Source organism: Rhipicephalus microplus, chromosome 8 (assembly GCF_043290135.1).
Source record: "Rhipicephalus microplus isolate Deutch F79 chromosome 8, USDA_Rmic, whole genome shotgun sequence".
NCBI classification, from domain to species: domain Eukaryota; kingdom Metazoa; phylum Arthropoda; class Arachnida; order Ixodida; family Ixodidae; genus Rhipicephalus; species Rhipicephalus microplus.
In genome coordinates, this window is record NC_134707.1 from 79460976 (window position 1) to 79483688 (window position 22713).

General features: G+C 45.2%; 42 non-coding genes across 42 annotated transcripts; all 42 read left to right on the forward strand.

Annotated features, from left to right (window-relative positions):
* Positions 1-629: 629 nt before the first annotated feature.
* Positions 630-721, forward strand: TRNAT-UGU (transfer RNA threonine (anticodon UGU)). The gene is given in 2 exon segments: positions 630-667; positions 686-721. It is a non-coding gene; the product is annotated as a tRNA-Thr (tRNA).
* A 143-nt stretch (positions 722-864) lies between these two features.
* Positions 865-956, forward strand: TRNAI-UAU (transfer RNA isoleucine (anticodon UAU)). Its single transcript is given in 2 exon segments — positions 865-902; positions 921-956. It is a non-coding gene; the product is annotated as a tRNA-Ile (tRNA).
* A 144-nt stretch (positions 957-1100) lies between these two features.
* On the forward strand, positions 1101-1192 carry TRNAI-UAU (transfer RNA isoleucine (anticodon UAU)). The gene is given in 2 exon segments: positions 1101-1138; positions 1157-1192. It is a non-coding gene; the product is annotated as a tRNA-Ile (tRNA).
* Positions 1193-1335: 143 nt separating this feature from the next.
* TRNAI-UAU (transfer RNA isoleucine (anticodon UAU)) lies at positions 1336-1427 on the forward strand. Its single transcript is given in 2 exon segments — positions 1336-1373; positions 1392-1427. It is a non-coding gene; the product is annotated as a tRNA-Ile (tRNA).
* A 378-nt stretch (positions 1428-1805) lies between these two features.
* On the forward strand, positions 1806-1897 carry TRNAI-UAU (transfer RNA isoleucine (anticodon UAU)). Its single transcript is given in 2 exon segments — positions 1806-1843; positions 1862-1897. It is a non-coding gene; the product is annotated as a tRNA-Ile (tRNA).
* A 613-nt stretch (positions 1898-2510) lies between these two features.
* Positions 2511-2602, forward strand: TRNAI-UAU (transfer RNA isoleucine (anticodon UAU)). Its single transcript is given in 2 exon segments — positions 2511-2548; positions 2567-2602. It is a non-coding gene; the product is annotated as a tRNA-Ile (tRNA).
* An 845-nt stretch (positions 2603-3447) lies between these two features.
* On the forward strand, positions 3448-3539 carry TRNAI-UAU (transfer RNA isoleucine (anticodon UAU)). The gene is given in 2 exon segments: positions 3448-3485; positions 3504-3539. It is a non-coding gene; the product is annotated as a tRNA-Ile (tRNA).
* A 376-nt stretch (positions 3540-3915) lies between these two features.
* On the forward strand, positions 3916-4007 carry TRNAI-UAU (transfer RNA isoleucine (anticodon UAU)). The gene is given in 2 exon segments: positions 3916-3953; positions 3972-4007. It is a non-coding gene; the product is annotated as a tRNA-Ile (tRNA).
* Positions 4008-4150: 143 nt separating this feature from the next.
* TRNAI-UAU (transfer RNA isoleucine (anticodon UAU)) lies at positions 4151-4242 on the forward strand. Its single transcript is given in 2 exon segments — positions 4151-4188; positions 4207-4242. It is a non-coding gene; the product is annotated as a tRNA-Ile (tRNA).
* Positions 4243-4386: 144 nt separating this feature from the next.
* Positions 4387-4478, forward strand: TRNAI-UAU (transfer RNA isoleucine (anticodon UAU)). Its single transcript is given in 2 exon segments — positions 4387-4424; positions 4443-4478. It is a non-coding gene; the product is annotated as a tRNA-Ile (tRNA).
* Positions 4479-4621: 143 nt separating this feature from the next.
* On the forward strand, positions 4622-4713 carry TRNAI-UAU (transfer RNA isoleucine (anticodon UAU)). Its single transcript is given in 2 exon segments — positions 4622-4659; positions 4678-4713. It is a non-coding gene; the product is annotated as a tRNA-Ile (tRNA).
* A 378-nt stretch (positions 4714-5091) lies between these two features.
* On the forward strand, positions 5092-5183 carry TRNAI-UAU (transfer RNA isoleucine (anticodon UAU)). Its single transcript is given in 2 exon segments — positions 5092-5129; positions 5148-5183. It is a non-coding gene; the product is annotated as a tRNA-Ile (tRNA).
* Positions 5184-5561: 378 nt separating this feature from the next.
* Positions 5562-5653, forward strand: TRNAI-UAU (transfer RNA isoleucine (anticodon UAU)). Its single transcript is given in 2 exon segments — positions 5562-5599; positions 5618-5653. It is a non-coding gene; the product is annotated as a tRNA-Ile (tRNA).
* A 143-nt stretch (positions 5654-5796) lies between these two features.
* TRNAI-UAU (transfer RNA isoleucine (anticodon UAU)) lies at positions 5797-5888 on the forward strand. The gene is given in 2 exon segments: positions 5797-5834; positions 5853-5888. It is a non-coding gene; the product is annotated as a tRNA-Ile (tRNA).
* Positions 5889-6029: 141 nt separating this feature from the next.
* Positions 6030-6121, forward strand: TRNAI-UAU (transfer RNA isoleucine (anticodon UAU)). The gene is given in 2 exon segments: positions 6030-6067; positions 6086-6121. It is a non-coding gene; the product is annotated as a tRNA-Ile (tRNA).
* A 141-nt stretch (positions 6122-6262) lies between these two features.
* Positions 6263-6354, forward strand: TRNAI-UAU (transfer RNA isoleucine (anticodon UAU)). The gene is given in 2 exon segments: positions 6263-6300; positions 6319-6354. It is a non-coding gene; the product is annotated as a tRNA-Ile (tRNA).
* A 378-nt stretch (positions 6355-6732) lies between these two features.
* Positions 6733-6824, forward strand: TRNAI-UAU (transfer RNA isoleucine (anticodon UAU)). Its single transcript is given in 2 exon segments — positions 6733-6770; positions 6789-6824. It is a non-coding gene; the product is annotated as a tRNA-Ile (tRNA).
* A 143-nt stretch (positions 6825-6967) lies between these two features.
* On the forward strand, positions 6968-7059 carry TRNAI-UAU (transfer RNA isoleucine (anticodon UAU)). Its single transcript is given in 2 exon segments — positions 6968-7005; positions 7024-7059. It is a non-coding gene; the product is annotated as a tRNA-Ile (tRNA).
* Positions 7060-7437: 378 nt separating this feature from the next.
* TRNAI-UAU (transfer RNA isoleucine (anticodon UAU)) lies at positions 7438-7529 on the forward strand. The gene is given in 2 exon segments: positions 7438-7475; positions 7494-7529. It is a non-coding gene; the product is annotated as a tRNA-Ile (tRNA).
* A 142-nt stretch (positions 7530-7671) lies between these two features.
* Positions 7672-7763, forward strand: TRNAI-UAU (transfer RNA isoleucine (anticodon UAU)). The gene is given in 2 exon segments: positions 7672-7709; positions 7728-7763. It is a non-coding gene; the product is annotated as a tRNA-Ile (tRNA).
* A 378-nt stretch (positions 7764-8141) lies between these two features.
* On the forward strand, positions 8142-8233 carry TRNAI-UAU (transfer RNA isoleucine (anticodon UAU)). Its single transcript is given in 2 exon segments — positions 8142-8179; positions 8198-8233. It is a non-coding gene; the product is annotated as a tRNA-Ile (tRNA).
* Positions 8234-10711: 2478 nt separating this feature from the next.
* On the forward strand, positions 10712-10803 carry TRNAI-UAU (transfer RNA isoleucine (anticodon UAU)). Its single transcript is given in 2 exon segments — positions 10712-10749; positions 10768-10803. It is a non-coding gene; the product is annotated as a tRNA-Ile (tRNA).
* An 847-nt stretch (positions 10804-11650) lies between these two features.
* TRNAI-UAU (transfer RNA isoleucine (anticodon UAU)) lies at positions 11651-11742 on the forward strand. The gene is given in 2 exon segments: positions 11651-11688; positions 11707-11742. It is a non-coding gene; the product is annotated as a tRNA-Ile (tRNA).
* A 612-nt stretch (positions 11743-12354) lies between these two features.
* Positions 12355-12446, forward strand: TRNAI-UAU (transfer RNA isoleucine (anticodon UAU)). The gene is given in 2 exon segments: positions 12355-12392; positions 12411-12446. It is a non-coding gene; the product is annotated as a tRNA-Ile (tRNA).
* Positions 12447-12589: 143 nt separating this feature from the next.
* TRNAI-UAU (transfer RNA isoleucine (anticodon UAU)) lies at positions 12590-12681 on the forward strand. The gene is given in 2 exon segments: positions 12590-12627; positions 12646-12681. It is a non-coding gene; the product is annotated as a tRNA-Ile (tRNA).
* Positions 12682-12824: 143 nt separating this feature from the next.
* TRNAI-UAU (transfer RNA isoleucine (anticodon UAU)) lies at positions 12825-12916 on the forward strand. Its single transcript is given in 2 exon segments — positions 12825-12862; positions 12881-12916. It is a non-coding gene; the product is annotated as a tRNA-Ile (tRNA).
* A 1314-nt stretch (positions 12917-14230) lies between these two features.
* Positions 14231-14322, forward strand: TRNAI-UAU (transfer RNA isoleucine (anticodon UAU)). The gene is given in 2 exon segments: positions 14231-14268; positions 14287-14322. It is a non-coding gene; the product is annotated as a tRNA-Ile (tRNA).
* Positions 14323-14936: 614 nt separating this feature from the next.
* On the forward strand, positions 14937-15028 carry TRNAI-UAU (transfer RNA isoleucine (anticodon UAU)). The gene is given in 2 exon segments: positions 14937-14974; positions 14993-15028. It is a non-coding gene; the product is annotated as a tRNA-Ile (tRNA).
* Positions 15029-15171: 143 nt separating this feature from the next.
* On the forward strand, positions 15172-15263 carry TRNAI-UAU (transfer RNA isoleucine (anticodon UAU)). The gene is given in 2 exon segments: positions 15172-15209; positions 15228-15263. It is a non-coding gene; the product is annotated as a tRNA-Ile (tRNA).
* Positions 15264-15406: 143 nt separating this feature from the next.
* TRNAI-UAU (transfer RNA isoleucine (anticodon UAU)) lies at positions 15407-15498 on the forward strand. Its single transcript is given in 2 exon segments — positions 15407-15444; positions 15463-15498. It is a non-coding gene; the product is annotated as a tRNA-Ile (tRNA).
* A 1314-nt stretch (positions 15499-16812) lies between these two features.
* TRNAI-UAU (transfer RNA isoleucine (anticodon UAU)) lies at positions 16813-16904 on the forward strand. Its single transcript is given in 2 exon segments — positions 16813-16850; positions 16869-16904. It is a non-coding gene; the product is annotated as a tRNA-Ile (tRNA).
* A 379-nt stretch (positions 16905-17283) lies between these two features.
* On the forward strand, positions 17284-17375 carry TRNAI-UAU (transfer RNA isoleucine (anticodon UAU)). The gene is given in 2 exon segments: positions 17284-17321; positions 17340-17375. It is a non-coding gene; the product is annotated as a tRNA-Ile (tRNA).
* A 378-nt stretch (positions 17376-17753) lies between these two features.
* TRNAI-UAU (transfer RNA isoleucine (anticodon UAU)) lies at positions 17754-17845 on the forward strand. Its single transcript is given in 2 exon segments — positions 17754-17791; positions 17810-17845. It is a non-coding gene; the product is annotated as a tRNA-Ile (tRNA).
* A 143-nt stretch (positions 17846-17988) lies between these two features.
* On the forward strand, positions 17989-18080 carry TRNAI-UAU (transfer RNA isoleucine (anticodon UAU)). Its single transcript is given in 2 exon segments — positions 17989-18026; positions 18045-18080. It is a non-coding gene; the product is annotated as a tRNA-Ile (tRNA).
* A 378-nt stretch (positions 18081-18458) lies between these two features.
* On the forward strand, positions 18459-18550 carry TRNAI-UAU (transfer RNA isoleucine (anticodon UAU)). The gene is given in 2 exon segments: positions 18459-18496; positions 18515-18550. It is a non-coding gene; the product is annotated as a tRNA-Ile (tRNA).
* A 143-nt stretch (positions 18551-18693) lies between these two features.
* On the forward strand, positions 18694-18785 carry TRNAI-UAU (transfer RNA isoleucine (anticodon UAU)). Its single transcript is given in 2 exon segments — positions 18694-18731; positions 18750-18785. It is a non-coding gene; the product is annotated as a tRNA-Ile (tRNA).
* Positions 18786-19163: 378 nt separating this feature from the next.
* Positions 19164-19255, forward strand: TRNAI-UAU (transfer RNA isoleucine (anticodon UAU)). The gene is given in 2 exon segments: positions 19164-19201; positions 19220-19255. It is a non-coding gene; the product is annotated as a tRNA-Ile (tRNA).
* Positions 19256-19397: 142 nt separating this feature from the next.
* TRNAI-UAU (transfer RNA isoleucine (anticodon UAU)) lies at positions 19398-19489 on the forward strand. Its single transcript is given in 2 exon segments — positions 19398-19435; positions 19454-19489. It is a non-coding gene; the product is annotated as a tRNA-Ile (tRNA).
* A 378-nt stretch (positions 19490-19867) lies between these two features.
* Positions 19868-19959, forward strand: TRNAI-UAU (transfer RNA isoleucine (anticodon UAU)). Its single transcript is given in 2 exon segments — positions 19868-19905; positions 19924-19959. It is a non-coding gene; the product is annotated as a tRNA-Ile (tRNA).
* Positions 19960-21036: 1077 nt separating this feature from the next.
* Positions 21037-21128, forward strand: TRNAV-UAC (transfer RNA valine (anticodon UAC)). Its single transcript is given in 2 exon segments — positions 21037-21074; positions 21093-21128. It is a non-coding gene; the product is annotated as a tRNA-Val (tRNA).
* A 607-nt stretch (positions 21129-21735) lies between these two features.
* TRNAI-UAU (transfer RNA isoleucine (anticodon UAU)) lies at positions 21736-21827 on the forward strand. The gene is given in 2 exon segments: positions 21736-21773; positions 21792-21827. It is a non-coding gene; the product is annotated as a tRNA-Ile (tRNA).
* Positions 21828-21970: 143 nt separating this feature from the next.
* On the forward strand, positions 21971-22062 carry TRNAI-UAU (transfer RNA isoleucine (anticodon UAU)). Its single transcript is given in 2 exon segments — positions 21971-22008; positions 22027-22062. It is a non-coding gene; the product is annotated as a tRNA-Ile (tRNA).
* The last annotated feature ends 651 nt before the right edge of the window (positions 22063-22713 follow it).

Genomic DNA, 22713 nt, shown 5'->3' on the forward strand with positions numbered 1-22713 from the left:
CGAGCCTCACCCGGGGAATTAAATTTTTATTAGTTTTCATATTTAGTCATGCGGTTCGATGTGTACTGAATGCTGGCGACTGCCTGGCTCGAAAACGTTTGTTTACTGGAGTTTTGCGCAGACAACAGTCCTAAAGGAAAGACTCCTACGTGTGACTTTGTTCCCCAGTGGTGCAATTGGTTAGCGCACGGTACCTTTACTAAAGTTCTCGTGAGCTATGCCGGAGTTGAGTTTGAGCCTCACCTGGGGAATGGAATTTTCATTAGTTTTCATACTTAACCTTGAGGTTAATTGTATACTCAATGCTGGCGACTGCCTGGCTCGGAAACATTTGTTTACTGGAGTTGTGTGGAGACAACAGTCGTAAAAGAAACCCTCTTACGTGCAACCGTGTTCCCCAGTGGCGCAATTGGTTAGCGCACGGTACTTATACGACAGTTCTCGTGAGCTATGCGTGGGTTGAGAGTTCGAGCCTCACCTGGGGAATGAAATTTTTATTAGTTTTTCTATTTAGTCTTGAGGTTAATTGTATACTCAGTGCTGGCGACTGCCTGGCTCGAAAACATTTGTTTACTGGAGGTGTGTGTAGACAACAGTCCTAAAGGAAACACTCTTACGTGCAACTGCGTTCCCCAGTGGCGCAATTGGTTAGTGCACGGTACTTGTACGACAGTTCTCATGAGCTATCCCGGGGTTGTGAGTTCGAGCCTCACCTGGGGAATGAAATTTTTATTAGTTTTCATATTTAGTCATGAGGTTAATTGTATACGCAATGCTGGCGACCGCCTGGCTCGAAAACATTTGTTTACTGGAGGTTTGTGTAGACAACAGTCGTAAAGGAAACACTCTAACGTGAAACCGTGTTCCCCAGTGGCGAAATTGGGTAGCGCACGGTACTTATACGACAGTTCTCGTGAGCTATGCCGGGGTTGTGAGTTCGAGCCTCACCTGGGGAATGAAATTTTTTATTAGTGTTCATATTTAGTCATGAGGTTAATTGTATACTCAATTCTGGCAACTGCCTGGCTCGAAAACATTTGTTTACTGGAGGTGTGTGTAGACAACAGTCCTAAAGGAAACACTCTTACGTGAAACCGTTTTCCCCAGTGGCGCAATTGGTTAGCGCACGGTACTTATACGACAGTTCTCGTGAGCTATGCCGGGGTTGTGAGTTCGAGCCTCACCTGGGGAATGAAATTTTTATTAGTTTTCATTATTAGTCATGAGGTTAATTGTATACTCAATGCTGGCGACTGCCTGGCTCGAAAACATTTGCTTACTGGAGGTGTGTGTAGACAACAGTCCTAAAGGAAACACTTTTACGTGCAACCGTGTTCCCGAGTGGCGCAATTGGTTAGCGCACGGTACTTATACGACAGTTCTCGTGAGCTATGCCGGGGTTGTGAGTTCGAGCCTCACCTTGGGAATGAAATTTTTATTAGTTTTCATTATTAGTCATGAGGTTAATTGTATACTCAATGCTGGCGACTGCCTGGCTCGAAAACATTTGCTTACTGGAGGTGTGTGTAGACAACAGTCCTAAAGGAAAGACTCCTACGTGCGACCGTGTTCCCCAGTGGCGTAATTGGTTAGCGCACGGTACTTATACGACAGGTCTCGTGAGCTATGCGGGGGTTGAGAGTTCGAGCCTCACCTGGGGAATGAAATTTTTATTGGTTTTCCTATTTAGTCATGAGGTCAATTGTATACTCAATGCTGGCGACTGCCTGGCTCGAAAACATTTGTTTACTGGAGGTGTGTGTAGACAACAGTCCTAAAGGAAACACTCTTGCGTGCAACCGCGTTCCCCAGTGGCGCAATTGGTTAGCGCACGGTAATTATACGACAGTTCTCGTGAGCTATGCCGGGGTTGTGAGTTCGAGCCTCACCTGGGGAATGAAATGTTCATTAGTTTTCATATTTAACCTTGAGGTTAATTGTATACTCAATGCTGGCGACTGCCTGGCTCGGAAACATTTGTTTACTGGAGTTGTGTGGAGACAACAGTCGTAAAAAAAACCTTCTTACGTGCAACCGTGTTCCCCAGTGGCGCAATTGGTTAGCGCACGGTACTTATACGACAGTTCTCGTGAGCTATGGGCGGGTTGAGAGTTCGAGCCTCGCCTGGGGAATGAAATTTTTATTAGTTTTTCTATTTAGTCATGAGGTTAATTGTATACTCAATGCTGGCGACTGCCTGGCTCGAAAACATTTGTTTACTGGAGGTGTGTGTAGACAACAGTCCTAAAGGAAACACTCTTACGGGCAACTGCGTTCCCCAGTGGCGCAATTGGTTAGCGCACGGTACTTATACGACAGTTCTCGTGAGCTATGCCGGGGTTGCTAGTTCGAGCCTCACCTGGGGAATGAAATTTTTATTAGTTTTCATATTTATACATGAGGGTGATTGTATACTCAATGCTGGCGACTGCCTAGCTCGAAAACATTTGTTTACTGGAGTTGTGTGTGAACAACAGTCCTGAAGAAAGGACTCCTACGTGCAACCGTGTTCCCCAGTGGCGCAATTGGTTAGCGCACGGTACTTATACGACAGTTCTCGTCAGCTATGCCGAGGTTGTGAGTTCGAGACTCACCTGTGGAATGAAATTTTTATTAGTTTTCATAATTAGTCATGAGGTTAAATGTATACTCAATGCTGGCGACTGCCTGGCGCGAAAAAATTTGTTTACTGGAGTTTTGCGCAGACAACAGTCCTAAAGGAAAGACTCCTACGTGCGACCGTGTTCCCCAGTGGCGCAATTGGTTAGCGCACGGTACTTACACGACAGTTCTCGTGAGCTATGCCAGGGTTGTGAGTTTGAGCCTCGCCTGGGGAGTGAAATTTTTATTAGTTTTCATAGTTAGCCATGAGGTAATTGTATACTCAATAATGGGGACTGCCTGGCCCGAAAACATTTGTTTACTGGAGTTGTGTGTAGACAACAGTCCTAAAGGAAACACTTTTACGTGCAACCGTGTTCCCCAGTGGCACAATTGGTTAGCGCTGTATTTATAGGACAGTTCTCGTGAGCTATGCTGGGGTTGTGAGTTCGAGCCTCACCTGGGGAATGAAATTTTCATTAGTTTTCATATTTAGTCATGAGGTTAATTGTATACTCAATGCTGGCGACTGCCTGGCTCGAAAACATTTGTTTACTGGAGTTGTGTGTAGACAACAGTCCTAAAGGAAACACTCTTACGTGCAACCATGTTCCCCAGTGGCGCAGTTGGTTAGCGCACGGTACTTATACGACAGTTCTCGTGAGCTATGCCGGGGTTTTGAGTTCGAGCCTCGCCCGGGGAATTAAATTTTTATTAGTTTTCATATTTAGTCATGCGGTTAATTGTATACTCAATGCTGGTGACTGCCTGGCTCGAAAACATTTGTTTACAGGAGTTGTGTGTAGACAACAGTCTTAAAGGAAAGACTCCTACGTGCGACCGTGTTCCCCAGTGGCGCAATTGGTTAGCGCACGGTACTTATACGACAGTTCTCGTGAGCTATGCCGGGGTTGTGAGTTCGAGCCTCACCTGGGGAATGAAATTTTCATTAGTTTTCATATTTAGTCGTGAGGTTCGATGTGTACTGAATGCTGGCGACTGCCTGGCTCGAAAACGTTTGTTTACTGGAATTTTGCGCAGACAACAGTCCTAAAGGAAAGACTCCTACGTGTGACCGTGTTCCCCAGTGGCGCAATTGGTTAGCGCACGGTACCTTTACTAAAGTTCTCGTGAGCTATGCCGGAGTTGAGTTTGAGCCTCACCTGGGGAATGGAATTTTCATTAGTTTTCATATTTAACCTTGAGGTTAATTGTATACTCAATGCTGGCGACTGCCTGGCTCGGAAACATTTGTTTACTGGAGTTGTGTGGAGACAACAGTCGTAAAAGAAACCCTCTTACGTGCAACCGTGTTCCCCAGTGGCGCAATTGGTTAGTGCACGGTACTTATACGACAGTTCTGATGAGCTATCCCGGGGTTGTGAGTTCGAGCCTCACCTGGGGAATGAAATTTTTATTAGTTTTCATATTTAGTCATGAGGTTAATTGTATACGCAATGCTGGCGACTGCCTGGCTCGAAAACATTTGTTTACCGGAGGTTTGTGTAGACACCATTCGTAAAGGAAACACTCTAACGTGAAACCGTGTTCCCCAGTGGCGAAATTGGGTAGCGCACGGTACTTATACGACAGTTCTCGTGAGCTATGCCGGGGTTGTGAGTTCGAGCCTCACCTGGGGAATGAAATTTTTTATTAGTGTTCATATTTAGTCATGAGGTTAATTGTATACTCAATTCTGGCAACTGCCTGGCTCGAAAACATTTGTTTACTGGAGGTGTGTGTAGACAACAGTCCTAAAGGAAACACTCTTACGTGAAACCGTGTTCCCCAGTGGCGCAATTGGTTAGCGCACGGTACTTATACGACAGTTCTCGTGAGCTATGCCGGGGTTGTGAGTTCGAGCCTCACCTGGGGAATGAAATTTTTATTTGTTTTCATTATTAGTCATGAGGTTAATTGTATACTCAATGCTGGCGACTGCCTGGCTCGAAAACATTTGCTTACTGGAGGTGTGTGTAGACAACAGTCCTAAAGGAAACACTTTTACGTGCAACCGTGTTCCCGAGTGGCGCAATTGGTTAGCGCACGGTACTTATACGACAGTTCTCGTGAGCTATGCCGGGGTTGTGAGTTCGAGCCTCACCTTGGGAATGAAATTTTTATTAGTTTTCATTATTAGTCATGAGGTTAATTGTATACTCAATGCTGGCGACTGCCTGGCTCGAAAACATTTGCTTACTGGAGGTGTGTGTAGACAACAGTCCTAAAGGAAAGACTCCTACGTGCGACCATGTTCCCCAGTGGCGTAATTGGTTAGCGCACGGTACTTATACGACAGGTCTCGTGAGCTATGCAGGGGTTGAGAGTTCGAGCCTCACCTGGGGAATGAAATTTTTATTGGTTTTCCTATTTAGTCATGAGGTCAATTGTATACTCAATGCTGGCGACTGCCTGGCTCGAAAACATTTGTTTACTGGAGGTGTGTGTAGACAACAGTCTTAAAGGAAACACTCTTGCGTGCAACCGCGTTCCCCAGTGGCGCAATTGGTTAGCGCACGGTAATTATACGACAGTTCTCGTGAGCTATGCCGGGGTTGTGAGTTCGACCCTCACCTGGGGAATGAAATGTTCATTAGTTTTCATATTTAACCTTGAGGTTAATTGTATACTCAATGCTGGCGAATGTCTGGCTCGGAAACATTTGTTTACTGGAGTTGTGTTGAGACAACAGTCGTAAAAGAAACCCTCTTACGTGCAACCGTGTTCCCCAGTGGCGCAATTGGTTAGCGCACGGTACTTATACGACAGTTCTCGTGAGCTATGCCGGGGTTGAGAGTTCGAGCCTCACATGGGGAATGAAATTTTTATTAGTTTTTCTATTTAGTCATGAGGTTAATTGTATACTCAATGCTGGCGACTGCCTGGCTCGAAAACATTTGTTTACTGGAGGTGTGTGTAGACAACAGTCTTAAAGGAAACACTCTTACGGGCAACTGCGTTCCCCAGTGGCGCAATTGGTTAGTGCACGGTACTTATACGACAGTTCTCGTGAGCTATCCCGGGGTTGTGAGTTCGAGCCTCACCTGGGGAATGAAATTTTTATTAGTTTTCATATTTAGTCATGAGGTTAATTGTATACGCAATGCTGGCGTCTGCCTGGATCGAAAACATTTGTTTACTGGAGGTTTGTGTAGACAACAGTCGTAAAGGAAACACTCTAACGTGAAACCGTGTTCCCCAGTGGCGCAATTGGGTAGCGCGCGGTACTTATACAACAGTTCTCGTGAGCTATGCCGGGGTTGTGAGTTCGAGCCTCACCTGGGGAATGAAATTTTTTAGTGTTCATATTTAGTCATGAAGTTAATTGTATACTCAATGCTGGCAACTGCCTGGCTCGAAAACATTTGTTTACTGGAGGTGTGTGTAGACAACAGTCCTAAAGGAAACACTCTTACGTGAAACCGTGTTCCCCAGTGGCGCAATTGGTTAGCGCACGGTACTTATACAACAGTTCTCGTGAGCTATGCCGGGGTTGTGAGTTCGAGCCTCACCTGGGGAATGAAATTTTTTAGTGTTCATATTTAGTCATGAGGTTAATTGTATACTCAATGCTGGCAACTGCCTGGCTCGAAAACATTTGTTTACTGGAGGTGTGTGTAGGCAACAGTCCTAAAGGAAACACTCTTACGTGAAACCGTGTTCCCCAGTGGCGCAATTGGTTAGCGCACGGTACTTATACGACAGTTCTCGTGAGCTATGCCGGGGTTGTGAGTTCGAGCCTCACCTTGGGAATGAAATTTTTATTAGTTTTCATTATTAGTCATGAGGTTAATTGTATACTCAATGCTGGCGACTGCCTGGCTCGAAAACATTTGCTTACTGGAGGTGTGTGTAGACAACAGTCCTAAAGGAAAGACTCCTACGTGCGACCGTGTTCCCCAGTGGCGTAATTGGTTAGCGCACGGTACTTATACGACAGTGCTCGTGAGCTATGCGGGGGTTGAGAGTTCGAGCCTCACCTGGAAAATGAAATTTTTATTGGTTTTCCTATTTAGTCATGAGGTCAATTGTATACTCAATGCTGGCGACTGCCTGGCTCGAAAACATTTGTTTACTGGAGGTGTGTGTAGACAACAGTCCTAAAGGAAACACTCTTACGTGCAACCGCGTTCCCCAGTGGCGCAATTGGTTAGCGCATGGTAATTATACGACAGTTCTCGTGAGCTATGCCGGGGTTGTGAGTTCGAGCCTCACCTGGGGAATGAAATGTTCATTAGTTTTCATATTTAGTCATGAGGTTAATTGTATACTCAATGCTGGCGACTGCCTGGCTCGAAAACATCTGTTTACTAGAGTTGTGTGGAGACAACAGTCCTAAAGGAAACACTCTTACGTGCGACCGTGTTCCCCAGTGGCGCAATTGGTTAGTGCACGGTACTTATACGACAGTTCTCGTGAGCTATGCCGGGGTTGTGAGTTCGAGCCTCACCTGGGGAATAAAATTTTTATTAGTTTTCATATTTAGTCATGAGGTTAATTGTATACTCAATGCTGGCGACTGCCTGGCTCGAAAACATTTGTTTACTGGAGTTGTGCGTAGACAACAGTCCTAAAGGAAAGACTCCTACATGCGACCGTGTTCTCCAGTGGCGCAATTAGTTAGCACACGGTACTTATACGACAGTTCTCGTGAGCTATGCCGGGGTTGTGAGTTCGAGCCTTACCTATGGAATCAAATTTTTCTTAGATTTCAAATTTAGTCATGAGGTTAATTGTATACTAAATGCTGACGACTGCCTGGCTCGAAAAAATTTGTTTACTGGAGGTGTGTGCAGACAACAGTCCTAAAGGAAACACTCTTACGTGCAACCATGTTCCCCAGTGGCGCAATTGGTTAGCGCACGGTACTTATACGACAGTTCTCGTGAGCTATGCCGGGGTTTTGAGTTCGAGCCTCACCTGGGGAATGAAATTTTTATTAGTTTTCATATTTAGTCATGCGGTAATTGTATACTCAATGATGGTGACTGCCTGGCTCGAAAACATTTGTTTACTGGAGTTGTGTGTAGACAACAGTCTTAAACGAAAGACGCCTACGTGGAACCGTGTTCCTCAGTGGCGCAATTGGTTAGCGCACGGTACTTATATGACAGTTCTCGTGAGCTATGCCGGGGTTGTGAGTTCGAGCCTCACCTGGGGAATGAAATTTTTATTAGTTTTCATATTTAGTCGTGAGGTTCATTGTATACTGAATGCTGGCGACTGCCTGGCTCGAAAAGGTTGGTTTACTGGAGTTTTGCGCAGACAACAGTCCTAAAGGAAAGACTCCTACATGTGACCGTGTTCCCCAGTGGCGCAATTGGTTAGCGCACGGTACCTTTACGAAAGTTCTCGTGAGCTATGCCGGAGTTGTGAGTTTGAGCCTCACCTGGGGAATGGAATTTTCATTAGTTTTCATATTTAACCTTGAGGTTAATTGTATATTTAATGCAGGCGACTGCCTGGCTCGAAAACATTTGTTTACTGGAGGTGTGTGTAGACAACAGTCCTAAAGGAAACACTCTTACGTGCAACCGTGTTCCCCAGTGGCGCAATTGGTAAGCCCACGGTACTTATACGACAGTTCTCGTCAGCTATGCCGGGGTTGTGAGTTCGAGCCTCACCTGGGGAATGAAACTTTTATTAGTTTTCAATATTAGTCATGAGGTTAATTGTATACTCAATGCTGGCGACTGCCTGGCTCGAAAACATTTGTTTACTGGAGGTGTGTGTAGACAACAGTCCTAAAGGAAACACTCTTACGTGCAACCGTGTTCCCCAGTGGCGCAATTGGTTAGCGCACGGTATTTTACGACAGTTCTCGTCAGCTATGCCAAGGTTGTGAGTTCGAGACTCACCTGTGGAATGAAATTTTTATTAGTTTTCTTATTTAGTCATGAGGTTAAATGTATACTCAATGCTGGCGACTGCCTGGCTCGAAAAATTTTGTTTACTGGAGTTTTGCGCAGACAACAGTCCCAAAGGAAAGACTCCTACGTGCGACCGTGTTCCCCAGTGGCGCAATTGGTTAGCGCTGAATTTATAGGACAGTTCTCCTGAGCTATGCCGGGGTTGTGAGTTTGAACCTCGCCTGGGGAGTGAAATTTTCATTAGTTTTCATAATTAGCCATGAGGTAATTGTATACTCAATGCTGGCGACTGCCTGGCCCGAAAACATTTGTTTACTGGAGTTGTGTGTAGACAACAGTCCTAAAGAAAACACTTTTACGTGCAACCGTGTTCCCCAGTGGCGCAATTGGTTAGCGCTGTATTTATAGGACAGTTCTCGTGAGCTATGCTGGGGTTGTGAGTTCGAGCCTCACCTGGGGAATGAAATTTTCATTAGTTTTCATATTTAGTCATGAGGTTAATTGTATACTCAATGCTGGCGACTGCCTGGCTCGAAAACATTTGTTTACTAGAGTTGTGTGGAGACAACAGTCCTAAAGGAAACACTCTTACGTGCGACCGTGTTCTCCAGTGGCGCAATTAGTTAGCACACGGTACTTATACGACAGTTCTCGTGAGCTATGCCGGGTTGTGAGTTCGAGCCTCACCTATGGAATCAAATTTTTCTTAGATTTCATATTTAGTCATGAGGTTAATTGTATACTAAATGCTGACGACTGCCTGGCTCGAAAACATTTGTTTACTAGAGGTGTGTGTAGACAACAGTCCTAAAGGAAACACTCTTACGTGCAACCATGTTCCCCAGTGGCGCAATTGGTTAGCGCACGGTACTTACACGACAGTTCTCGTGAGCTATGCCGGGGTTCTGAGTTTGAGCCTCGCCTGGGGAGTGAAATTTTTATTAGTTTTCATATTTAGCCATGAGGTAATTGTATACTCAATGCTGGCGACTGCCTGGCCCGAAAACATTTGTTTACTGGAGTTGTGTGTAGACAACAGTCCTAAAGGAAACACTTTTACGTGCAACCGTGTTCTCCAGTGGCGCAATTGGTTAGCGCTGAATTTATAGGACAGTTCTCGTGAGCTATGCCGGGGTTGTGAGTTTGAGCCTCCCCTGGGGAGTGAAATTTTCATTAGTTTTCATATTTAGCCATGAGGTAATTGTATACTCAATGCCGGCGACTGCCTGGCCCGAAAACATTTGTTTACTGGAGTTGTGTGTAGACAACAGTCCTAAAGGAAACACTTTTACGTGCAACCTTGTTCCCCAGTGCCGCAATTGGTTAGCGCTGTGTTTATAGGACAGTTCTCGTGAGCTATGCTGGGGTTGTGAGTTCGAGCCTCACCTGGGGAATGAAATGTTCATTAGTTTTTATATTTAGTCATGAGGTTAATTGTATACTCAAGGCTGGTGACTGCCTGGCTCGAAAACATCTGTTTACTAGAGTTGTGTGGAGACAACAGTCCTAAAGGAAACACTCTTACGTGCGACCGTGTTACCTAGTGGCGCAATTGGTTAGCGCACGGTACTTATACGACAGTTCTCGTGAGCTATGCCGGGGTTGTGAGTTCGAGCCTCACCTATGGAATCAAATTTTTCTTAGATTTCATATTCAGTCATGAGGTTAATTGTATACTAAATGCTGACGACTGCCTGGCTCGAAAACATTTGTTTACTGGAGGTGTGTGTAGACAACAGTCCTAAAGGAAAGACTCCTACGTGCGACCATGTTCTCCAGTGGCGCAATTAGTTAGCACACGGTACTTATACGACAGTTCTCGTGAGCTATGCCGGGGTTGTGAGTTTGAGCCTCACCTATGGAACCAAATTTTTCTTAGATTTCATATTTAGTCATTAGGTTAATTGTATACTAAATGCTGACGACTGCCTGGCTCGAAAACATTTGTTTACTGGAGGTGTGTGTAGACAACAGTCCTAAAGGAAACACTCTTACGTGCAACCTTGTTCCCCAGTGCCGCAATTGGTTAGCGCTGTATTTATAGGACAGTTCTCGTGAGCTATGCTGGGGTTGTGAGTTCGAGCCTCACCTGGGGAATGAAATGTTCATTAGTTTTCATATTTAGTCATGAGGTTAATTGTATACTCAATGCTGGCAACTGCCTGGCTCGAAAACATTTGTTTACTGGAGTTGTGTGTAGACAACAGTCTTAAACGAAAGACTCCTACGTGCGACCGTGTTCCCCAGTGGCGCAATTGGTTAGCGCACGGTACTTATACGACAGTTCTCGTGAGCTATGCCGGGGTTGTGAGTTCGAGCCTCACCTGGGGAATGAAATTTTCATTAGTTTTCATATTTAGTCATGAGGTTAATTGTATATTCAATGCTGGCGACTGCCTGGCTCGAAAACATTTGTTTACTAGAGTTGTGTGGAGACAACAGTCCTAAAGGAAACACTCTTACGTGCGACCGTGTTCCCCAGTGGCGCAATTGGTTAGCGCACGGTACTTATACGACAGCTCTCGTGACCTATGCCGGGGTTTTGAGTTCGAGCCTCACCTGAGGAATGAAATTTTTATTAGTTTTCATATTTAGTCATGCGGTTAATTGTATACTCAATGCTGGTGACTGCCTGGCTCGAAAACATTTGTTTACTGGAGTTGTGTGTAGACAACAGTCTCAAAGGAAAGACTTCTACGTGCGACCGTGTTCCCCAGTGGCGCAATTGGTTAGCGCACGGTACTTATACGACAGTTCTCGTGAGCTATGCCGGGGTTGTGAGGTTGAGCCTCACCTGGGGAATGAAACTTTTATTAGTTTTCAATATTAGTCATGAGGTTAATTGTATACTCAATGCTGGCGACTGCCTGGCTCGAAAACATTTGTTTACTGGAGGTGTGTGTAGACAACAGTCCTAAAGGAAACACTCTTACGTGCAACCGTGTTCCCCAGTGGCGCAATTAGTTAGCGCACGGTACTTTTACGACAGTTCTCGTCAGCTATGCCAAGGTTGTGAGTTCGAGACTCACCTGTGGAATGAAATTTTAATTGTTTTCATAATTAGTCATGAGGTTAAAAGTATACTCAATGCTGGCGACTGCCTCGCTCGAAAAAATTTGTTTACTAGAGTTGTGTGGAGACAACAGTCCTAAAGGAAACACTCTTACGTGCGACCGTGTTCCCTAGTGGCGCAATTGGTTAGCGCACGGTACTTATACGACAGTTCTCGTGACCTATGCCGGGGTTGTGAGTTCGAGCCTCACCTGGGGAATGAAACTTTTATTAGTTTTCAATATTAGTCATGAGGTTAATTGTATACTCAATGCTGGCGACTGCCTGGCTCGAAAACATTTGTTTACTGGAGGTGTGTGTAGACAACAGTCCTAAAGGAAACACTCTTACGTGCAACCGTGTTCCCCAGTGGCGCAATTAGTTAGCGCACGGTACTTTTACGACAGTTCTCGTCAGCTATGCCAAGGTTGTGAGTTCGAGACACACCTGTGGAATGAAATTTTAATTGTTTTCATAATTAGTCATGAGGTTAAATGTATACTCAATGCTGGCGACTGCCTCGCTCGAAAAAATTTGTTTACTAGAGTTGTGTGGAGACAACAGTCCTAAAGGAAACACTCTTACGTGCGACCGTGTTCCCTAGTGGCGCAATTGGTTAGCGCACGGTACTTATACGACAGTTCTCGTGACCTATGCCGGGGTTTTGAGGTCGAGCCTCACCTGGGGAATGAAATTTTTATTAGTTTTCATATTTAGTCATGCGGTTAATTGTATACTCAATGCTGGCGACTGCCTGGCTCGAAAACATCTGTTTACTAGAGTTGTGTGGAGACAACAGTCCTAAAGGAAACACTCTTACGTGCGACCGTGTTCCCTAGTGGCGCAATTGGTTAGCGCACGGTACTTATACAACAGTTCTCGTGAGCTATGCCGGGGTTGTGAGTTCGAGCCTCACCTATGGAATCAAATTTTTCTTAGATTTCATATTTAGTCATGAGGTTAATTGTATACTAAATGCTGACGACTGCCTGGCTCGAAAACATTTGTTTACTGGAGGTGTGTGTAGACAACAGTCCTAAAGGAAACACTCTTTCGTGCAACCATGTTCCCCAGTGGCGCAATTGGTTAGCGCACGGTACTTATACGACAGTTCTCGTGAGCTATGCCGGGGTTTTGAGTTCGAGCCTCACCTGGGGAATGAAATTTTTATTAGTTTTCATATTTAGTCATGCGGTTAATTGTATACTCAATGCTGGTGACTGCCTGGCTCGAAAACATTTGTTTACTAGAGTTGTGTGGAGACAACAGTCCTAAAGGAAACACTCTTACGTGCGACCGTGTTCCCCAGTGGCGCAATTGGTTAGCGCACGGTACTTATACGACAGTTCTCGTGAGCTATGCCGGGATTGTGAGTTCGAGCCTCACCTGGGGAATAAAATTTTTATTAGTTTTCATATTTAGTCATGAGGTTAATTGTATACTCAATGCTGGCGACGGCCTGGCTCGAAAACATTTGTTTACTGGAGTTGTGTGTAGACAACAGTCCTAAAGGAAAGACTCCTACGTGCGACCGTGTTCTCCAGTGGCGCAATTAGTTAGCACACGGTACTTATACGACAGTTCTCGTGAGCTATGCCGGGGTTGTGAGTTCGAGCCTCACCTATGGAATCAAATTTTTCTTAGATTTCATATTTAGTCATGAGGTTAATTGTATACTAAATGCTGACGACTGCCTGGCTCGAAAACATTTGTTTACTGGAGGTGTGTGTAGACAACAGTCCTAAAGGAAACACTCTTACGTGCAACCTTGTTCCCCAGTGCCGCAATTGGTTAGTGCTGTATTTATAGGACAGTTCTCGTGAGCTATGCTGGGGTTGTGAGTTCGAGCCTCACCTGGGGACTGAAATGTTCATTAGTTTTCATATTTAGTCGTGAGGTTCGATGTGTACTGAATGCTGGCGACTGCCTGGCTCGAAAACGTTTGTTTATTGGAATTTTGCGCAGACAACAGTCCTAAAGGAAAGACTCCTACGTGTGACCGTGTTCCCCAGTGGCGCAATTGGTTAGCGCACGGTACCTTTACTAAAGTTCTCGTGAGCTATGCCGCAGTTGAGTTTGAGCCTCACCTGGGGAATGAAATTTTCATTAGTTTTCATATTTAACCTTGAGGTTAATTGTATACTCAATGCTGGCGACTGCCTGGCTCGGAAACATTTGTTTACTGGAGTTGTGTGGAGACAACAGTCGTAAAAGAAACCCTCTTACGTGCAACCGTGTTCCCCAGTGGCGCAATTGTTTAGCGCACGGTACTTATACGACAGTTCTCGTGAGCTATGCGCGGGTTGAGAGTTCGAGCCTCACCTGGGGAATGAAATTTTTATTAGTTTTTCTATTTAGTCTTGAGGTTAATTGTATACTCAATGCTGGCGACTGCCTGGCTCGAAAACATTTGTTTACTGGAGGTGTGTGTAGACAACAGTCCTAAAGGAAACACTCTTACGTGCAACTGCGTTCTCCAGTGGCGCAATTGGTTAGTGCACGGTACTTATACGACAGTTCTCATGAGCTATCCCGGGGTTGTGAGTTCGAGCCTCCCCTGGGGAATGAAATTTTTATTAGTTTTCATATTTAGTCATGAGGTTAATTGTATACGCAATGCTGGCGACTGCCTGGCTCGAAAACATTTGTTTACCGGAGGTTTGTGTAGACACCAGTCGTAAAGGAAACACTCTAACGTGAAACCGTGTTCCCCAGTGGCGAAATTGGGTAGCGCACGGTACTTATACGACAGTTCTCGTGAGCTATGCCGGGGTTGTGAGTTCGAGCCTCACCTGGGGAATGAAATTTTTTATTAGTGTTCATATTTAGTCATGAGGTTAATTGTATACTCAATTCTGGCAACTGCCTGGCTCGAAAACATTTGCTTACTGGAGGTGTGTGTAGACAACAGTCCTAAAGGAAAGACTCCTACGTGCGACCGTGTTCCCCAGTGGCGTAATTGGTTAGCGCACGGTACTTATACGACAGGTCTCGTGAGCTATGCGGGGGTTGAGAGTTCGAGCCTCACCTGGGGAATGAAATTTTTATTGGTTTTCCTATTTAGTCATGAGGTCAATTGTATACTCAATGCTGGCGACTGCCTGGCTCGAAAACATTTGTTTACTGGAGGTGTGTGTAGACAACAGTCCTAAAGGAAACACTCTTACGTGCGACCGTGTTCCCTAGTGGCGCAATTGGTTAGCGCACGGTACTTATACGACAGTTCTCGTGACCTATGCCGGGGTTTTAAGGTCGAGCCTCACCTGGGGAATGAAATTTTTATTAGTTTTCATATTTAGTCATGCGGTTAATTGTATACTCAATGCTGGCGACTGCCTGGCTCGAAAACATCTGTTTACTAGAGTTGTGTGGAGACAACAGTCCTAAAGGAAACACTCTTACGTGCGACCGTGTTCCCTAGTGGCGCAATTGGTTAGCGCACGGTACTTATACAACAGTTCTCGTGAGCTATGCCGGGGTTGTGAGTTCGAGCCTCACCTATGGAATCAAATTTTTCTTAGATTTCATATTTAGTCATGAGGTTAATTGTATACTAAATGCTGACGACTGCCTGGCTCGAAAACATTTGTTTACTGGAGGTGTGTGTAGACAACAGTCCTAAAGGAAACACTCTTTCGTGCAACCATGTTCCCCAGTGGCGCAATTGGTTAGCGCACGGTACTTATACGACAGTTCTCGTGAGCTATGCCGGGGTTTTGAGTTCGAGCCTCACCTGGGGAATGAAATTTTTATTAGTTTTCATATTTAGTCATGCGGTTAATTGTATACTCAATGCTGGTGACTGCCTGGCTCGAAAACATTTGTTTACTAGAGTTGTGTGGAGACAACAGTCCTAAAGGAAACACTCTTACGTGCGACCGTGTTCCCCAGTGGCGCAATTGGTTAGCGCACGGTACTTATACGACAGTTCTCGTGAGCTATGCCGGGATTGTGAGTTCGAGCCTCACCTGGGGAATAAAATTTTTATTAGTTTTCATATTTAGTCATGAGGTTAATTGTATACTCAATGCTGGCGACGGCCTGGCTCGAAAACATTTGTTTACTGGAGTTGTGTGTAGACAACAGTCCTAAAGGAAAGACTCCTACGTGCGACCGTGTTCTCCAGTGGCGCAATTAGTTAGCACACGGTACTTATACGACAGTTCTCGTGAGCTATGCCGGGGTTGTGAGTTCGAGCCTCACCTATGGAATCAAATTTTTCTTAGATTTCATATTTAGTCATGAGGTTAATTGTATACTAAATGCTGACGACTGCCTGGCTCGAAAACATTTGTTTACTGGAGGTGTGTGTAGACAACAGTCCTAAAGGAAACACTCTTACGTGCAACCTTGTTCCCCAGTGCCGCAATTGGTTAGTGCTGTATTTATAGGACAGTTCTCGTGAGCTATGCTGGGGTTGTGAGTTCGAGCCTCACCTGGGGACTGAAATGTTCATTAGTTTTCATATTTAGTCGTGAGGTTCGATGTGTACTGAATGCTGGCGACTGCCTGGCTCGAAAACGTTTGTTTATTGGAATTTTGCGCAGACAACAGTCCTAAAGGAAAGACTCCTACGTGTGACCGTGTTCCCCAGTGGCGCAATTGGTTAGCGCACGGTACCTTTACTAAAGTTCTCGTGAGCTATGCCGCAGTTGAGTTTGAGCCTCACCTGGGGAATGAAATTTTCATTAGTTTTCATATTTAACCTTGAGGTTAATTGTATACTCAATGCTGGCGACTGCCTGGCTCGGAAACATTTGTTTACTGGAGTTGTGTGGAGACAACAGTCGTAAAAGAAACCCTCTTACGTGCAACCGTGTTCCCCAGTGGCGCAATTGTTTAGCGCACGGTACTTATACGACAGTTCTCGTGAGCTATGCGCGGGTTGAGAGTTCGAGCCTCACCTGGGGAATGAAATTTTTATTAGTTTTTCTATTTAGTCTTGAGGTTAATTGTATACTCAATGCTGGCGACTGCCTGGCTCGAAAACATTTGTTTACTGGAGGTGTGTGTAGACAACAGTCCTAAAGGAAACACTCTTACGTGCAACTGCGTTCTCCAGTGGCGCAATTGGTTAGTGCACGGTACTTATACGACAGTTCTCATGAGCTATCCCGGGGTTGTGAGTTCGAGCCTCACCTGGGGAATGAAATTTTTATTAGTTTTCATATTTAGTCATGAGGTTAATTGTATACGCAATGCTGGCGACTGCCTGGCTCGAAAACATCTGTTTACCGGAGGTTTGTGTAGACACCAGTCGTAAAGGAAACACTCTAACGTGAAACCGTGTTCCCCAGTGGCGAAATTGGGTAGCGCACGGTACTTATACGACAGTTCTCGTGAGCTATGCCGGGGTTGTGAGTTCGAGCCTCACCTGGGGAATGAAATTTTTTATTAGTGTTCATATTTAGTCATGAGGTTAATTGTATACTCAATTCTGGCAACTGCCTGGCTCGAAAACATTTGCTTACTGGAGGTGTGTGTAGACAACAGTCCTAAAGGAAAGACTCCTACGTGCGACCGTGTTCCCCAGTGGCGTAATTGGTTAGCGCACGGTACTTATACGACAGGTCTCGTGAGCTATGCGGGGGTTGAGAGTTCGAGCCTCACCTGGGGAATGAAATTTTTATTGGTTTTCCTATTTAGTCATGAGGTCAATTGTATACTCAATGCTGGCGACTGCCTGGCTCGAAAACATTTGTTTACTGGAGGTGTGTGTAGACAACAGTCCTAAAGGAAACACTCTTGCGTGCAACCGCGTTCCCCAGTGGCGCAATTGGTTAGCGCACGGTAATTATACGACAGTTCTCGTGAGCTATGCCGGGGTTGTGAGTTCGACCCTCACCTGGGGAATGAAATGTTCATTAGTTTTCATATTTAACCTTGAGGTTAATTGTATACTCAATGCTGGCGAATGTCTGGCTCGGAAACATTTGTTTACTGGAGTTGTGTGGAGACAACAGTCGTAAAAGAAACCCTCTTACGTGCAACCGTGTTCCCCAGTGGCGCAATTGGTTAGCGCACGGTACTTATACGACAGTTCTCGTGAGCTATGCGCGGGTTGAGAGTTCGAGCCTCACCTGGGGAATGAAATTTTTATTAGTTTTTCTATTTAGTCATGAGGTTAATTGTATACTCAATGCTGGCGACTGCCTGGCTCGAAAACATTTGTTTACTGGAGGTGTGTGTAGACAACAGTCCTAAAGGAAACACTCTTACGGGCAACTGCGTTCCCCAGTGGCGCAATTGGTTAGTGCACGGTACTTATACAACAGTTCTCGTGAGCTATCCCGGGGTTGTGAGTTCGAGCCTCACCTGGGGAATGAAATTTTTATTAGTTTTCATATTTAGTCATGAGGTTAATTGTATACTCAATGCTGGCAACTGCCTGGCTCGAAAACATTTGTTTACTGGAGGTGTGTGTAGACAACAGTCCTAAAGGAAACACTCTTACGTGAAACCGTGTTCCCCAGTGGCGCAATTGGTTAGCGCACGGTACTTATACGACAGTTCTCGTGAGCTATGCCGGGGTTGTGAGTTCGAGCCTCACCTTGGGAATGAAATTTTTATTAGTTTTCATTATTAGTCATGAGGTTAATTGTATACTCAATGCTGGCGACTGCCTGGCTCGAAAACATTTGCTTACTGGAGGTGTGTGTAGACAACAGTCCTAAAGGAAAGACTCCTACGTGCGACCGTGTTCCCCAGTGGCGTAATTGGTTAGCGCACGGTACTTATACGACAGTTCTCGTGAGCTATGCGGGGGTTGAGAGTTCGAGCCTCACCTGGAAAATGAAATTTTTATTGGTTTTCCTATTTAGTCATGAGGTCAATTGTATACTCAATGCTGGCGACTGCCTGGCTCGAAAACATTTGTTTACTGGAGGTGTGTGTAGACAACAGTCCTAAAGGAAACACTCTTACGTGCAATCGCGTTCCCCAGTGGCGCAATTGGTTAGCGCACGGTAATTATACGACAGTTCTCGTGAGCTATGCCGGCGTTGTGAGTTCGAGCCTCACCTGGGGAATGAAATGTTCATTAGTTTTCATATTTAGTCATGAGGTTAATTGTATACTCAATGCTGGCGACTGCCTGGCTCGAAAACATCTGTTTACTAGAGTTGTGTGGAGACAACAGTCCTAAAGGAAACACTCTTACGTGCGACCGTGTTCCCCAGTGGCGCAATTGGTTAGTGCACGGTACTTATACGACAGTTCTCGTGAGCTATGCCGGGGTTGTGAGTTCGAGCCTCACCTGGGGAATAAAATTTTTATTAGTTTTCATATTTAGTCATGAGGTTAATTGTATACTCAATGCTGGCGACTGCCTGGCTCGAAAACATTTGTTTACTGGAGTTGTGCGTAGACAACAGTCCTAAAGGAAAGACTCCTACGTGCGACCGTGTTCTCCAGTGGCGCAATTAGTTAGCACACGGTACTTATACGACAGTTCTCGTGAGCTATGCCGGGGTTGTGAGTTCGAGCCTTACCTATGGAATCAAATTTTTCTTAGATTTCAAATTTAGTCATGAGGTTAATTGTATACTAAATGCTGACGACTGCCTGGCTCGAAAAAATTTGTTTACTGGAGGTGTGTGCAGACAACAGTCCTAAAGGAAACACTCTTACGTGCAACCATGTTCCCCAGTGGCGCAATTGGTTAGCGCACGGTACTTATACGACAGTTCTCGTGAGCTATGCCGGGGTTTTGAGTTCGAGCCTCACCTGGGGAATGAAATTTTTATTAGTTTTCATATTTAGTCATGCGGTAATTGTATACTCAATGCTGGTGACTGCCTGGCTCGAAAACATTTGTTTACTGGAGTTGTGTGTAGACAACAGTCTTAAACGAAAGACGCCTACGTGGAACCGTGTTCCTCAGTGGCGCAATTGGTTAGCGCACGGTACTTATATGACAGTTCTCGTGAGCTATGCCGGGGTTGTGAGTTCGAGCCTCACCTGGGGAATGAAATTTTTATTAGTTTTCATATTTAGTCGTGAGGTTCATTGTATACTGAATGCTGGCGACTGCCTGGCTCGAAAAGGTTGGTTTACTGGAGTTTTGCGCAGACAACAGTCCTAAAGGAAAGACTCCTACATGTGACCGTGTTCCCCAGTGGCGCAATTGGTTAGCGCACGGTACCTTTACGAAAGTTCTCGTGAGCTATGCCGGAGTTGTGAGTTTGAGCCTCACCTGGGGAATGGAATTTTCATTAGTTTTCATATTTAACCTTGAGGTTAATTGTATATTTAATGCAGGCGACTGCCTGGCTCGAAAACATTTGTTTACTGGAGGTGTGTGTAGACAACAGTCCTAAAGGAAACACTCTTACGTGCAACCGTGTTCCCCAGTGGCGCAATTGGTAAGCCCACGGTACTTATACGACAGTTCTCGTCAGCTATGCCGGGGTTGTGAGTTCGAGCCTCACCTGGGGAATGAAACTTTTATTAGTTTTCAATATTAGTCATGAGGTTAATTGTATACTCAATGCTGGCGACTGCCTGGCTCGAAAACATTTGTTTACTGGAGGTGTGTGTAGACAACAGTCCTAAAGGAAACACTCTTACGTGCAACCGTGTTCCCCAGTGGCGCAATTGGTTAGCGCACGGTATTTTACGACAGTTCTCGTCAGCTATGCCAAGGTTGTGAGTTCGAGACTCACCTGTGGAATGAAATTTTTATTAGTTTTCATATTTAGTCATGAGGTTAAATGTATACTCAATGCTGGCGACTGCCTGGCTCGAAAAATTTTGTTTACTGGAGTTTTGCGCAGACAACAGTCCCAAAGGAAAGACTCCTACGTGCGACCGTGTTCCCCAGTGGCGCAATTGGTTAGCGCTGAATTTATAGGACAGTTCTCGTGAGCTATGCCGGGGTTGTGAGTTTGAACCTCGCCTGGGGAGTGAAATTTTCATTAGTTTTCATATTTAGCCATGAGGTAATTGTATACTCAATGCTGGCGACTGCCTGGCCCGAAAACATTTGTTTACTGGAGTTGTGTGTAGACAACAGTCCTAAAGAAAACACTTTTACGTGCAACCGTGTTCCCCAGTGGCGCAATTGGTTAGCGCTGTATTTATAGGACAGTTCTCGTGAGCTATGCTGGGGTTGTGAGTTCGAGCCTCACCTGGGGAATGAAATTTTCATTAGTTTTCATATTTAGTCATGAGGTTAATTGTATACTCAATGCTGGCGACTGCCTGGCTCGAAAACATTTGTTTACTAGAGTTGTGTGGAGACAACAGTCCTAAAGGAAACACTCTTACGTGCGACCGTGTTCTCCAGTGGCGCAATTAGTTAGCACACGGTACTTATACGACAGTTCTCGTGAGCTATGCCGGGGTTGTGAGTTCGAGCCTCACCTATGGAATCAAACTTTTCTTAGATTTCATATTTAGTCATGAGGTTAATTGTATACTAAATGCTGACGACTGCCTGGCTCGAAAACATTTGTTTACTGGAGGTGTGTGTAGACAACAGTCCTAAAGGAAACACTCTTACGTGCAACCATGTTCCCCAGTGGCGCAATTGGTTAGCGCACGGTACTTACACGACAGTTCTCGTGAGCTATGCCGGGGTTGTGAGTTTGAGCCTCGCCTGGGGAGTGAAATTTTTATTAGTTTTCATATTTAGCCATGAGGTAATTGTATACTCAATGCTGGCGACTGCCTGGCCCGAAAACATTTGTTTACTGGAGTTGTGTGTAGACAACAGTCCTAAAGGAAACACTTTTACGTGCAACCGTGTTCCCCAGTGGCGCAATTGGTTAGCGCTGAATTTATAGGACAGTTCTCGTGAGCTATGCCGGGGTTGTGAGTTTGAGCCTCCCCTGGGGAGTGAAATTTTCATTAGTTTTCATATTTAGCCATGAGGTAATTGTATACTCAATGCCGGCGACTGCCTGGCCCGAAAACATTTGTTTACTGGAGTTGTGTGTAGACAACAGTCCTAAAGGAAACACTTTTACGTGCAACCTTGTTCCCCAGTGCCGCAATTGGTTAGCGCTGTGTTTATAGGACAGTTCTCGTGAGCTATGCCGGGGTTGTGAGTTCGAGCCTCACCTATGGAATCAAATTTTTCTTAGATTTCATATTCAGTCATGAGGTTAATTGTATACTAAATGCTGACGACTGCCTGGCTCGAAAACATTTGTTTACTGGAGGTGTGTGTAGACAACAGTCCTAAAGGAAACACTCTTACGTGCAACCATGTTCCCCAGTGGCGCAATTGGTTAGCGCACGGTACTTATACGACAGTTCTCGTGAGCTATGCCGGGGTTTTGAGTTCGAGCCTCACCTGGGGAATGAAATTTTTATTAGTTTTCATATTTAGTCATGCGGTTAATTGTATACTCAATGCTGGTGACTGCCTGGCTCGAAAACATTTGTTTACTAGAGTTGTGTGGAGACAACAGTCCTAAAGGAAACACTCTTACGTGCGACCGTGTTCCCCAGTGGCGCAATTGGTTAGCGCACGGTACTTATACGACAGTTCTCGTGAGCTATGCCGGGATTGTGAGTTCGAGCCTCACCTGGGGAATAAAATTTTTATTAGTTTTCATATTTAGTCATGAGGTTAATTGTATACTCAATGCTGGCGACGGCCTGGCTCGAAAACATTTGTTTACTGGAGTTGTGTGTAGACAACAGTCCTAAAGGAAAGACTCCTACGTGCGACCGTGTTCTCCAGTGGCGCAATTAGTTAGCACACGGTACTTATACGACAGTTCTCGTGAGCTATGCCGGGGTTGTGAGTTCGAGCCTCACCTATGGAATCAAATTTTTCTTAGATTTCATATTTAGTCATGAGGTTAATTGTATACTAAATGCTGACGACTGCCTGGCTCGAAAACATTTGTTTACTGGAGGTGTGTGTAGACATCAGTCCTAAAGGAAACACTCTTACGTGCAACCTTGTTCCCCAGTGCCGCAATTGGTTAGTGCTGTATTTATAGGACAGTTCTCGTGAGCTATGCTGGGGTTGTGAGTTCGAGCCTCACCTGGGGACTGAAATGTTCATTAGTTTTCATATTTAGTCGTGAGGTTCGATGTGTACTGAATGCTGGCGACTGCCTGGCTCGAAAACGTTTGTTTATTGGAATTTTGCGCAGACAACAGTCCTAAAGGAAAGACTCCTACGTGTGACCGTGTTCCCCAGTGGCGCAATTGGTTAGCGCACGGTACCTTTACT